This window comes from Marmota monax, unplaced genomic scaffold, assembly GCF_021218885.2.
Source record: "Marmota monax isolate L192 unplaced genomic scaffold, Marmota_monax_Labrador192_F-V1.1 WCK01_AAM20220418_F8-fsc00044, whole genome shotgun sequence".
NCBI lineage: Eukaryota > Metazoa > Chordata > Mammalia > Rodentia > Sciuridae > Marmota > Marmota monax.
Window position 1 is genome coordinate 6,736,482 of NW_026695198.1, and position 8,636 is coordinate 6,745,117.

Here is an 8,636-nt window from a genome sequence, read left to right on the forward strand (position 1 = left end):
AGAATTCCTCTTCGTTAAGGTGGATCACAGGAACTAAAGCTCCTCTTCCCAGGTCAACCGCAAAAACCTATATTTTACTTTGACCTTCCCCTGCCATTCTGTGTTAAAGCTGGTCATAAGGGAATTCTCTGTCCTACCCTGTCTGACAGATCATAAAACCCTCATTCCAGAAGGGTCTTACCCCATACTGAGGAATGACTGAAACAGACACAAAGACAAACCTGAACAACGAGGTTTTGCTACATTTCCCCCTTCCGTTTACTGTATTACATCAGAACTTTTTGTCTTGTCACATTTCTACACAGCCATACTTTTAACTATTAAAGATTATATTGTAAAGTCTATTTAAACAAATTTAAAATATTCAGAACAGACAGCTACATATTCTTAAGGTCTCGATTCTTACAATGAAAAAAATATACATTTTTCACCCCTACACAATAATTTCAACTTTCAAACTTTATTCTCCCTACAGAGAAAGATCACCTACTTTTTTTTTCTTCTTTTCCTTCAATGTGTTGCCTCAATAGTTTATAATAGTTAAATCGGGAACCAATCTAAATGCCCATTAGTAGAAAATATTGTTAAATAAAATATACAATCTAAAAGTTGTGCTTATATATAAAACCATACTTTGAGGCAGCCAGTATTTTTAAAAGAATGGAGTAGTTATTTATCTATTGACATGGAATTTAAGAGATATACTTTCAGGTAACAAATGCAAATGAAAATCTGCAGTGTGCCTCATCTCTACCTATATGAAAAGAAAAAGAAGTTTATTCACACTTATTTGTATGTATATAAATTAATAGTTTCTATCATTTCAGAGATGTGTAGCTGCCTCCAAGTAGAAAAATTAGGAGGCCAAGAAAGAGACATTTTCAAACTATATATTTCTGTACCACTTAAAATTTGAACCATGTAACTATTTGTCTATTTTTTAAATCAAAGAATAATTTAAACTTGCTTAAAACCTAAAAGTAGTGTTTGTGATTACCGTGATTAAGTTAAGGGCAGACAGTGACCAATTGATTAGCTTGACAACCAATCTCACTTTACGTTCATGCATTTTAGCATTCCAAAAAGCAAACATCACTATCACCAACCTATCTTTAAGTTGATGATTCTTACCAGCATTATATTTTTAATTAGCAAAACAAGAATTAAGTATCTAAACTAACACAATGTATTGCAAAGGCAAGTAAGAGAAAAAACTAACTTCTGCATAATAACCATTAACAATTATAGGTAATCTAAATAAATCTAAAATTTTATGAGTTCTTCAGGAATCTAAAAGTGATGTGTCATCTATGTTGGATCTTCCTGATATCACCAAAAGGAATAAAACAACATAGTAAAAAATAGTTTTATTCCATATTTCATTTCTATAAACACAAAAGAAGCTGTGAAGTCAATTTATGAGAATATTGCAGTTCATTAGGAAGCTTGCCCAACTCAAGAACATAAAAAAGAAATCAAACGCAAAATGTTAATTTTACACATTTTTATATACAACACCAAGAAATCACATGCATAAACTGTTTTGGGTTTTGTTTTGTTTTGTTCAGTTTTGATTTGAGGGGGGGTAGTTAACTAGGGATTGAACTCAGGGGCACTCGACCACTGAGCCACATCCCCAGCCCTATTTTATATTTTATTTAGAGACAGGGTCTCACTGAGTTGCTTAGCGTCTCACTGAGTTGCTTAGCGCCTCACTATTGCTGAGGCTGGCTTTGAACTCATGATTCTCCTGTCTCAACCTCCAGAGCCGCTGGGATTACAGGTATGTGCCACTGAGCCCCACCATAAACTGATATTTTTAATAAATGATTGATAATAATTACCTAACAATGTGAAAAATAAAGAATTCATATAACAGCCCACAAAAATAAAACCTGGTTACTATAGACACAAAACTCCAATAAGCTTGTGGTGGGGGATGAGTGAGAGGATGACACATTCAGCACTAAAACCAAACACTACTTAAATGCCAAAGAAAGGGGCAGTTTACAGTGATCATTTCGATACTCATTTACCCATATTTTCTGAGCAGCTACTGGGAGATGCTCAGACTACTGAGAGATACACATTGTTTCTGCTTTCCAGAAACTTATACTCCAATTACAACTGCTAGTACACTAAAAAACAAATTATGAGTAGAAAGTATCAAAGATTAAAGGGCTACAAGAACAAAGACAGATTTTACTACTACACAAACAGGAAAGGTAGGAGTGGGGAATAACCATGTATGAGCTAACCTTTTACACTGAGGAGATAAGAAAAAATTCCAAGAAATAAAAATGCATAAATAACCAAAAAAGTTAAGTAAAACTTAAAGTTTACATTCTTCAGAGAACATATGTTAAAAAATAAGTTTGATCACAAGAAGAACTAAGTTTCAAAATGGACTGGGGCCAATTAATGCAGAAAAACAATGCTGAGTAACTGGAACTTTATTATAGCTTTGATGAAAATAGCCTTTGGGCAGAGGCAGGGTGGTCAAGAACACAAACCTTTCAAGAAAGACATGCTTAAAAATAAAATCTGAGCTCTTCTACCCATTAGCAATTCCTTTGAGCTGGTGAAGTCTCCACCTCTTCACCTGTGAAGTGGGGATCATAAAAACTACCAACATAAATTAGTATGACCAAAAGAGAACAAAGCACCCAGACAACGACTGACATAAGACACAGCCAATAACTGTTTCAGGATTTTTGTTTTGTCATCAAGCAGAGACTATAATGTTCAAGGATGCAGGTAGAACAGTTTAATAGCAATATGCATGATGAATGGTATGGCAAAACCCCCTAGAGATTAGGAATGTCTCATTTGCACATGATTGCTCGAAAAAATGGAAGGGAGGCAGAAGAATCAGGAAGCACAATAAAATGACAAAAAAAAAAACATCTAAGGAGAGTGAAAAATCAAAGATGACCTTTTGAGTAGCAATAAATCCCACCATCATATACAACAATAATGCACCAATAAAAAATGTGAAATAAAAAAAATGGTCTTTTGATTTTAAGCCTGGATGACTAAGAAAATGTTAAGTTCATTAATATAATTGAGGAAATTAGGGGAAAAGAATACATACACAAAGGTATTCATTCAAAAAAATAAAATGACAGCCAGCAAGAGTTTATTAAGGAGAGGGGCTGGGGATGTGGCTCAAGAGGTAGCGTGCTCGCCTGGCATGCGTGCGGCCTGGGTTCGATCCTCAGCACCACATACAAACAAAGATGTTGTGTCCGCCGAAAACTAAAAAATAAATATTAAAAAAAAAAAGAACTGACTTATAATAATATGATTATTATAGGGGCTTACAAGAGCCTACAGATTACAGAAGTATTACCTATTCCAACTCAATCCCTAACAGGACACAGCTAATACATGCTAATGATTATAATTAGATATTTTTTCAGCATATGGAAGCTCACAGAACTGTAACTCAAGCAAGCTCTCATCTTCCCTGATATCCATGCACACATCTGACTCCACTGATTACTCCTCTTTGTAGAAATCCCTCTCCATTATCTACTCTGACAGCCAATTCTCAGATCCTCCCCCTTCCACCACCATTTTGGTGTCTCTTTTTATGTTAACTAGTTTCTCACCAAAAAAAAAAAAAAAAAAACCCTACCTCGGAGCAGAGTCTTTATGCAATTACACAATAGCTATTTTATACAAATTAGTTTTTAAATCGGAGTCTAATACTGCAATGCCCTAGGCACTTAATAAATTTTGTGTTCATTTCCCAAACAAAGAAAAAAGGCCAGTGGGTTTTAAACTCTAGAGATCAACACTGATGCTTTTTTGGTATTATTCATAGGACCAAAAATAGTTGATTTATTTCTGACTACTCATGAATATATGTCCCCAAAAGGACTTTGAGGTTAAACTGAAAAATAAACTTTCAATTTCTTTCCACCAGCAATAAGATAGCTCTTAATTTTTTAAAATACACACAAAGAGCAAGAGTTCCACAGTATAAAGAGACTTTGCTGTGGCTGAAACATTTTGGTCTCATACAACTATAAAACCTAGTAACAAACCAACATCAGCTGTCTAAGAGATATCACTAGCAGATATGCCACTTAAATATGACTGATTATCATCTTGAATATCTGTGGGTTTCTTCTCAAATACTTATTACAATATATATTACGTACTTAATTATCTTCAGCATTTTCCCTACTTCTTTACACAATTGTCACATCTGCTAAAAAACTAAAATAAACTGAAATACTATGACACACATCTTATTGATGTATTTTAACAGATTAAAATACCAAAAATTAAAAAAGCAATTTCAATCTTTCTAGACTTTTTAGGGAGCTCTTTGTGTTCTTTTGAGTATATCAGCATATTATATGTTCAACTAAATCCATAAAAATAATGCTTACTGAAATGAGATTATCAAACTTTGTAAAAAATAAACAGCTGTGAGAGCTACAATTTATGATATATAAATTTACCATGGCATAGAACAGTGACTAACGCAACACAATCCCTTACCTTCTTGGTTAACAACATAAAAACAAGTTTAATATTTTAATAATACATCACCAGAAACCTCATATAAAAAGATACTGTTTTAGGGCTGGGGTTGAGGTCCTGGGTTCAATCCCCAGCACCACATAAAAATAAATAAAATAAAGGTTAAAAAAAAAAAAAAAAAAGATACTGTTTTAGTTTTTGGCTATGTATCCTTTAGACAATTTTCAATGTACATGATTATCTCCATCTCTATTTTGCCATTTCAAAGAAAGAAAACTAAGATGAACAGTTTTGTAAGGCAATATGCATAAATGGGAGACAAGGCAGAGCAAAAAAATCCAGGTTCTTGAATTAAGTACACCTGGGTATATGCAGACATCACTACTTAAAAAGCAATGGGTTCTTAAGAAGTTTAATCTCCCAGAGCCTGTTTACTAATCTATAGAATGGGGGAAATGATACTTATTTTGGTATTAAGAGAAAGCTATTATTATCAGAAACAAGAACTAAAATGCCATGGATGTTTTTGATTCCTTTTAAGCACAGTTCCCCAAAAAAATGCTATACAAGTTACACTAAGATTTCAGACTATACATGCTTAGATGCAGACCATTGTTTATGATTTTCTCAGTTCTGTTTTCCCTGGAAACTAGCACCAAGATGAACACAACAGTGCATCTTTAAAAAATACAAGTTAGTAATTAAATCAACAATGCCTCCAGCTCTTCTGCACACAAAAATACAAAATGCACCAAGGATTTGCTTTCTGTCTTAATAATAAGCAGGTAGTACCATACTTCCACTTCCAGCTTAACTCCCTAAGGCTTACTTTTCGAAATACTTAAACCCTGGTGTTTCTCCCCAGGCACCCCCCAATACAAAGCTCTGGGCCACTGGTTTTCCACTTTACCTTTTTTTTTTTTTTTTTCACAAATCGGCTACTTTATGTTCAAGGAATAAATGTTTTCATCTGACCATACGGTATATAAATTTATTTGGGAAAATGTACTCGAAAAAACAAAATGTAAACTCTTTTAATAACCTGCTTTATGAAGTCATCCAGCCCCATGTAAACTTACCATTAAGCTTTCTGTAAACATATTACTCAACCTATTTCATATGAAAGTATCACATCTGGCCTTGTACATTCTGAAAGTTTCACCACGTTATTGTTTCAAAGCACTGGCCTTTTAAAAGTACCTGATAACTGAAAATTTGTAAACCAAGTTCAACAATAAAGAAATAACTACAGTTATGCAGTTTTTAAAAAGAACGAAGCATGTTAATAAAATGGAGGGGTGTTCGTGATGTTTTGTTGGCCAATAAAACAATATACTACAGATGATTCAAATTTTGTTTCTAAAGCATAACCCTCAGATGCGCGCGCGCGGGGACACACACACACACACACACACACACACACACAAATCCTGAACGGCTACACACAGTCGAAGTCTGGTTACCCAGTAATAAAGTAAATACCGGGGATTGGGGGTCAGAGGAGAAGGTATGGGGTCTTCATTGTTTGGCAACTTAATTTTTTTCAATAGTACTTTGTAATTTAAAAAAAAAAAAAAACTATTCTTAAAAACCTACTCCGCCCTACCCAAATTCTCCTGATTTGTTCAAAACATTGCTATGATTGCTCGAATTTAAAAAGCGGCATACGAAAACAAAATAATAACTGAAAGGAAAATCATGGATCTGCAAAATCACTCCCTTTTAGTTCTACTCCTGAGTCTTCCCTACGCCGGTGTTTAAAAAGGTCCCAAGGAACACGACAGGCACGGCACTTACCACAAACAGTAGTACGCTCAAACAACAACAACAACAAAAAGTCAGGAGGAAAATGCCAGCGCCTGCTCTAATCCCGTGAGTCTCTCCCCAGCCCCCAGGCATCCCCAGCCCGACGTAGGTTGGACTCTTTTGCTTCCAAACCAAAACAACAGAAAGTCACCGGGTCGGTCTGCGGAGGCCCTAAAGGGCCGCAGGGGTCTGCCAACGCCGGCTTCGGGTCTCTGCGGTCCCCAAGCCCAGGCCAGAGCCGCAGGACCGGCTCGAGGACGCGGCACCCTGGCCTTCCCCGGGTCCCCGGCCTCCCGCCCCTCCATGTCCGGGACCCCGACATCCAGGCCCCGTCCGGCCCCCAAGCCCTCCCGGTGCTGGATCCCCGACCTTCCGGCCCAGATCCCTGGGGTCTGTCTCCCAACGCGCCCCCCCGCCGACGACCCGGCACACGCCAAACCCTAAACCCCAAGCCTCCGGGCAGCGGCGTTACCTGTGGCGCGGCGGTCGGTCCGGCCGGCCACAGCGGCGCGGGAGCCAGGCACTAGGACTCTGCAAGGTCCGAGGCCGCCGGCCGCCGCCACCACCACAACAACACCGCCGCCACCGCCGCCACCGCCGCCGGGGGGGAGGGGCGGGGCCCGGACCTGCGCCGGGGGCAGCCGGACTGTCCCGGCCTCCAGTACCGCCAGAGAGTTGGGCATGCGCGGAAAGCCCTAGGAGAGACTGACGCTCCGTCAGGAGGCCGAAGTCAACAAGGACTGGGGACGCCCCCATTTGGCTCCGCCCATCTGGGGCTCGCCCCGCCCCAATCCCCAAACAACGCGAGGCCTGCTCTGGGGCCTGGAGACCACAGCGGTGGGAGGAGATCCCGCGAGATCAAGGCCTCTGCCTCCCCGCCCTCTTTCCCACATTTGGGCGCTCCGGTCGTGGTGTGATCGGTGTTCAGTGGCTGTGGAGGTCCTGAGGAAACAGGCACCTCGACGTCCCCGCCGCTCCCGGGGACAAGACTTCCCGGATGTTGAAGCATTTTCAAAGGGCTTTCCTGGGTCGGGGGCGATACCCCGCAGGGTAACTTTTGAGCGGCTCTTTTGGAAGGTGCTCACTAATTGATCCTAAGGGCTCAGGGCTTTTCTCATGATTGGGCCACTTTAGAGTGTCCACTTAGCGTCCCAAAGTCCCGCCCCCCACGCCGGTCGTAAGCGCTTCCAGAGCGTGCGCGCCCTCCCCGGGTGGCGTGGGCGCCTCGCCTCCGGTTCCTGAAGGTGGACCTGCAGATTCTTGAGACCTTGGCCTGACTCTGGGAGGGAGCTATGGGCGTGGGCGCTTGAACATCCCAAGTGTGCATAGCATTCAACACTCTGAAGATATTGTGTCAAGCGAGTTTCTTTTAGTGTGTTTAACCACACGTTATCAAGAGGAAAGAGAAAGTTGAGAAGGGGATAGAGTGGCATATTGATCAACCAAGCTAGGAAAGCACTGCCACTAATGGTCCTGAACAGTAAAAATGTTATTCGTGCTTTTTAAGACTAACCCTAACCCTAACTCCTGGAAAGCTACATACTACACATAATGTTTTTCAATGGATTATAATACACATAAAAGGTATCATTTCTCTGCTAAATATCCAGTGTCACATCGCTTTTCTGTTCACTAGTCTTTCTGTGTATATTCCCCTCCAAACCACTAGTCTGTTAGAGCACGCATTGCTTGAATTGTATTGATTTTCAGCTTTGTTATCAATGAAGACTACCCTTATAGGGTTCTTAAGGTACATTAGAATTAGAACACCCTCGATGCCCAGGTTACTGCTTTCCATGGCAACTGATCCAACTGATGGTGTACAAAGTGTGTGAAAGAACACACTAGTAAGGTCAAAGCTTCAACTCATAAAATAACTTCAGAACAAAATTGCTAGTAAGATGACCTACCATTCAGCTCAACATCATTTTGAATTTAAGGTATGAGTGCATATCCAGTGCTCTGAACTGTGCAAAAATCTCTGCTCATCTGTCTTCTGTAGTATAGCTAGGGGTCACAGATTCATTTAGTCCCATCTTTGGCTCTCTTGCCTGAGCCTAGAGCACTCCTAACTGATGGGATCGCATAACAAGTTTTACAGGATTAGTTTTCTGCTATTCCAAGCAGAAATTTTAGTACATGAAAATATCTTACCATAAACAAAATGAGTACAAATGGTAATCTAAATTAAGAAGAGGGCTAAAATCACTGAACATCTGTTTTGACTTGCCTTCATTTCTTCGTATATTTTCTTTCTCCCTTCTGCTATAGCAATTTTTCACAACTAGATTTCTACTGAATTAAAGTTAGATATAGTTCATTTTTCTCTTTTG

The 8,636-nt window shown here is 39.5% G+C and overlaps 1 protein-coding gene across 2 annotated transcripts in view; it reads right to left on the reverse strand.

The window, feature by feature from the left end:
* The window catches only part of Pcmtd1 (protein-L-isoaspartate (D-aspartate) O-methyltransferase domain containing 1), a 77,476-nt gene extending 70,527 nt beyond the window's left edge, over window positions 1–6,949 (reverse strand). Inside the window, exon 1 of one of the 2 annotated variants that reach the window (XM_058573994.1) lies at window positions 6,930–6,949. The gene's annotated coding sequence lies outside the window, so the exon portion shown is untranslated. Of the gene's footprint in view, window positions 1–6,775; window positions 6,898–6,929 lie in introns of those variants that run through there. The other variant, XM_046428483.2, reaches the window with a different exon arrangement.
* Window positions 6,950–8,636: the final 1,687 nt, after the last annotated feature.